Here is a 5430-nt window from a genome sequence, read left to right as displayed (position 1 = left end):
ATAAATATTTTTGATTTCATATATTTACATGATTTTGTATGTATATGACATATAGAATTATAAACACTTAACAAGACCCTTTATATGACATTAGTTATACTTTAGTTGGACAAATAGTTTTACATTTTTGTAATAATGCAAATTTCCTTGAGTCATGAAACTTTAAAGCATTCAGATTGATTAAGCTTTCCATGATAAATCCAAGTTTTTGTATAATTTATAATATTGTTTTCTGTATTGTGTTAAAATCAGGGAGAAACATAATTCATTGCTTTGAATTAAAATTTTCACATTGAACAAGATAAACTTTTCAAAAGATTTATATTTTATGAACATCTGTAGTTGTAAACCTAATATTGAAAATGTTTAAAATTGTGTTTGAAGTAACTTAGCATTCTTTTGCTTTTTATCTTATAACCAGTAATCAAGGCCATTAGTTTATCCAAGAGTTAAACTTTTTATTCCTCTAAGGAATAGATTGAGCAAGCTTTTGAAGTTTTTTTCTTAAAGAGCCAAAGTTGAAAGCGTTAACATTTGATTTTCCTCCTTTCTGGAATTTATGTATTTCAGATTTTCCTCCTTTCAAATTTATGTTAAACCTTTAAAAATTTTTATTTTGAATTTATATGAGTGCTTGTGTATGCCAGCGAAGCAAAGTGCTTTCATAAACACGAGTAACTTTGTACTGTTGCTAATTTTTCTCTCCTTTATCTGATTCATTATTTATCATGTGCACAATCATTTCAATAGATTAAAGATATTTACAGCCAATTAATTTCCAAAAAATTCTGTGGGTGGGGCAAGAAAAGAAAATTAAAAGTAGGAGAAGAGAGGAATGGGGTAGCCACAAATACAGAATGTGATAAAATATTTCATCTTCCTTTTACAAGGAAATAAAAAGGAAAAAAAAAATTCACACATAAGAAGAACTTCAATTTTATAACCTCAGCCAGAGATTAAAAAATAAACAGAACAGAGAAGCTCGTGGCTCCAGCCACTGTGGGTCTCAAAGGCTGTGTGCTGCTCCAGACAGCACAGAAAAGTTTCCTAAGTGATGCAATCTCTGCGCAGAATCATGCGAAGAGCTGACTCATGGCAAAGACCCTGATGTCGGGAAAGAGTGAAGGCGAGAGAAGGGGACGACAGAGGATGAGATGGCTGGATGGCATCACTGACACGACGGACATGAGTTTGAGCAAGCTCCGGGCGTTGGTGATGGACAGGGAGGCCTCGCATGCTGCAGTCCATGGGGTCGCAGAGTCGGACACGCCTGAGCAACTGAACTGACTGGTGTGACCTCATTGATGGGAGGTGCTTCTGCCTCATGACCAGCCATAACCCCAGCTCTCAGAGGCTCTGGGGGGAGGTGGGTAGGCTTTGGTCCTCTTTGGGCCTCAGTTAATCTTCAACTGGGGCCCAAGAAAGCTCATCCTTTAGGGCCTCATGGCGCTGCTTTCTATGTTCAAACTTGTCGCCAGCCTAGGATATTTCTAAGAACGCCTCTCTCCTCACTGTATACAATGTTTGTATTAGCGATTCAACAATCAAAGATATCAAACAGAGAGAGATGACACATAAACCAGAGTCTCCATTATTTACCGCTTGACGGAGATCACCATAAACCTAGATTCCTGACTTCTCAGTCATTAACAAGGAATAAATCACTGCCTGAGCTCAAGCCACACCTGGTACCAGACTTGATTCAGAAACACAAATAGAAATAGCCAGAAGAGCAGAGAGTTAGGAAGGAAAAAAGGCAGGTGTAGTATAGCTCTCTTGCTTCAGGGGTTCATTCTGTAAGTGAAAAGAGACACTTGATTTGCACAGTACGTGAGGTAAGTCGGTTTTGCGGTGAATCTGTGAACAATCAAGCTCCGGCAGGTGAAGCCCTTCCTCAGATAAATCTCTTGATGGTGCCTCCAGAGCTGCAAAAAAGACGCATACACAAAAGCACATGGACAATAAAAACATTGTTCCTTCCCTCTCAAAGTGCAAGGTGTCAGGCTTCAAAAGTACTCAAGTGCCCAGCAAAACCCACAGCTGTTTAGTGGGAAGATACTACAAGCTTAACAAGATGATCAAATTTAGATAACTGGTTTATGTTAGTATAATATTTGTACTAATCATGCCCTCCAGGGGATTTTCCTGACCCAGGGATCGAACCCATGTCTCTTATGTCTCCTGCATTGGCAGGCAAGTTCCTCACCACTCACGCCGCCTGGGAAGCCTGTTTATGTATATTAGTTGTTGTTATTTGTCTGTTCAATAATATTTTATATGATCTTTATAGTCACTTATATGTTATACCTATAAACACTACCATTACAAAAGTCATAAATAAAGCATTTCCTCACCCCCTCGTTTTTGTTTTTTTTTTTTTTTTAAGGTTTGTGGGATGTGTTCAAAATTTTCGTATCTTGGGGGCCCTAACTAGGTAGGGCGGCTTGGTCCGTGTGTGATGCCACGTGCTCCACTATCACGGAAGGAGGAAGAAGTGTCCGTTTTGTGGGAGTGATGGTTTGCCGTGTTTCCTGGAGTCTCTGGGGTCTCCTGTCACACCTGCTATAGGTGACTTGCATCTCCCCCCAGATTCACGTGTTGAACCTCCAATCACTGGTACCTCAGAATGTGGCTGTACTTCAAAGACCTCTGCAGAGGCGGTTGGCTTAAAATGAGGAGTGGGGTTTGGCGCTGATCCCACCTGGCTGGGGGAAGCAGAGGCGCTGGGGAGGAGCGCACGGAGGAGGACCACGTGAGGGCGCAGTGAGAGGCGGCGTCTGCAGGCCCAGCAGACAAGGGGCCTCGGGAGAAACCAGCCCTGCGAGCACCTGAGCTTGGACTTCCAGCCTCCGGAACCGTGAGACGCTACGTTTTTGTGGTTTAAGTCCCCCAGCCTGTTGTGCTTTGTTACGGCAGCTCAAGCAAGTTAATGTAACACGGCAGTTCAGTTCAGTTCAGTTCAGTCGCTCAGTCGTGTCTGACTCTTTGCGACCCCATGAATCGCAGCACGCCAGGCCTCCCTGTCCTTTACCATCTCCCAGAGTTTGCTCAAACTTACGTTCATCGAGTCGCTGATGCCATCCAGCCATCTCATCCTCTGCCGTCCCCTTCTCCTCCTGCCCCCAATCCCTCCCAGCATCAGAGTCTTTTCCAATGAGTCAACTCTTCACATGATGTGGCCAAAGAATTGGAGTTTCAGCTTTAGCATCATTCCTTCCAAAGAAATGCCAGGGCTGATCTCCTTCAGGATGGACTGGTTGGATCTCCCTGCAGTCCATGGAGCGGTGGCTGCGCGGGCGCAGGAGGGCCTAGAGGAGCGATCCCACGGTGAAGGTCAGGAAAGGCGGCTGTGAGCAGATACCCCTCGTCCAAGGTAAGGAACAACGGCTGCGCTTTGCTGGAGCAGCCGTGAGAGATACCCCACGCCCAAGGCAAGAGAAACCCAAGTAACACGGCAAGTGCTCCCCAAACCAGCAAGTCCTGAGAGTGAGGCGGCGTGGCCCCTGGCTGTTGGGCGGTGCGTCTCAGCCCTGGCTGTGCGTGAGAGGCACCCGGGAGTTGTTCGTTTTGCTTTAATTGGAGGATAACTGCTTTACAGCCTTGTGTTGGCTTCTGCCCTACCCCGACACGAATCAGCCACAGCGGTGCGCGTGTCCCCTCCCTCCCGAACCTCCCCCCCACCCCGCCCCAGCCCTCTCCGCGGTCACGGGCCCCCCTCCCCGTCTGAGCGCCCCGCGCTGCACGGCGCATGCGCACAGGCTGTCTGTGTCCCACACGGTCATGTCCACGTTTCAGCTCCGCTCTCTCCACTTGCCCCAGCCTCTCCTCCCCCACTGTGTCTACGGGTCTGTTCTCTATGTCTGCGGGGAGTTTTAAAAAATAACAATTCTCAGGCCTCACCGCCAGAGAACCTGATTTAGTTCATCTGGGTCAGGCTTGCATCCGGGTGTGTTGTAAGCTCCCCAGGGGATTCAAGTACGCAGCCCTGGCTAAGAACTCATCTATAACACTGAGTTTTGCAGAGGCCGCTTTGATCTACCGAAAGCTAGTCCACCTAAGCGTCTGCGTTATTGTGGATGCTTTTTAAGCTGCATCAACATATTTTCCAAATTCTGCTGGAAAAACAGGAAACCAAGCTTGTATTCCAATTTGTAAACTTAAAGTAGAGCCCTCTAAGGTCAGTACAGAGAACAGTCCTAGGAGATGGGAAAAGCAGTTTGTCTACACGTATTAGAACTAGGAAGAAAGCATTGAAAAAATCCACCATTCATCATTCTTGATCTTTGAAATGAATTTATATCCTTAAAAAAAAAACTTTAAATTTTGTATTGGAGTATAGATGACTAACAATATCAGGTAGACAGCAAAGGGACTCAGCCGTACTAACACATGTATTCACTCTCCCCGAAACTCCCCTCCCATCCAGACTGTCACAAAACACTAAGCAGAGTTCCCTGTGCTGTTCAGTAGGACCTCCTGGCTATCTGAAATGCATTTATACCCTCCTGTAGGACCTTAGCAGTTGACCATGGAGATAAACACATTTTGATATCCCCTTTGTACTGTGCTGATATTCAGCCTGTTGTCTTCCTCTTGGAAGAGGGTATGGAAAGAATGTGTATGTGTGTGCTGAGTCACTCAGTCCTGTCTGACTCTTTGTGACCTCATGGACTGTAGCTGGCCAGGCTCCTCTGTCCGTGGGATTTTCCAGGCAAGAATACTGGAGTGGGTTGCCATTTCCTTCTCCAGGGGATCCTCCTGACTCAGGGATCAAACCCGTGTCTCCTGCATTGGCCGGCGGATTCTATTACCATCAAGCCACCTGGGAAGCCCCATGAAGAGAATGTGCCTGGGGGAAGCTCAACAACAATCTTAAAGTATGTACAATGAGAAAAACGTCCATTGAAGAAAGAAATCGTCATCTATCTAACTCCAGGGAATATTATCCTTTCCTAGTGACTCATAAAGAGTATTAACATTTTAAAGGATCTTTAAAAAAATATCTGACATTAATTAAATCAGCAGTTTCTAGACTTCACTGATCAGGAATTACCCTCTCTTTCCTCTTTTTCCCCCTTTGGGTAACAGCCATTATCATCCTGCAGACCTAGTGGTCCTGGGAATACACTTCAGGCAATGTTCTATTATTGGATTTTGTCCCCAAGTTTTTTGAGGGGATTAGGAATGAGCTCCTGAATTTTGGGAAAATAAATGCTTCTTGCTAAAGCATTTTTGGAGTTTCTAAACTTGATTTGGAGACCGTGGCCTGGGCTCAGGAAGGAGGGCTCCCCTGGCACTCGGCGTGGTACTTGTTTCGGTGCACGTTCTGTCTCTGCCACCGATATCAAGAGTGTGAGGGGTGCCTGGCCACAGGGTCGGGAACATTTGCTGAATGAGTGAATGAGTGAACAGTCATGTTTCGGCTGTGAT

The 5430-nt window shown here is 45.2% G+C and overlaps 1 long non-coding RNA gene across 1 annotated transcript; it reads left to right on the top strand.

The window, feature by feature from the left end:
- Positions 1-2391: 2391 nt before the first annotated feature.
- LOC129636061 (uncharacterized) lies at positions 2392-5229 on the top strand. Its single transcript, XR_008706607.1, has 2 exons — positions 2392-3373; positions 4750-5229. It is a non-coding gene; the product is annotated as an uncharacterized LOC129636061 (long non-coding RNA).
- Positions 5230-5430: the final 201 nt, after the last annotated feature.

Source organism: Bubalus kerabau, chromosome 21, assembly GCF_029407905.1.
Source record: "Bubalus kerabau isolate K-KA32 ecotype Philippines breed swamp buffalo chromosome 21, PCC_UOA_SB_1v2, whole genome shotgun sequence".
NCBI lineage: Eukaryota > Metazoa > Chordata > Mammalia > Artiodactyla > Bovidae > Bubalus > Bubalus kerabau.
The sequence above is the reverse complement of the archived record's forward strand: the minus strand, read 5'-3'. Positions and strand labels throughout refer to the sequence as shown.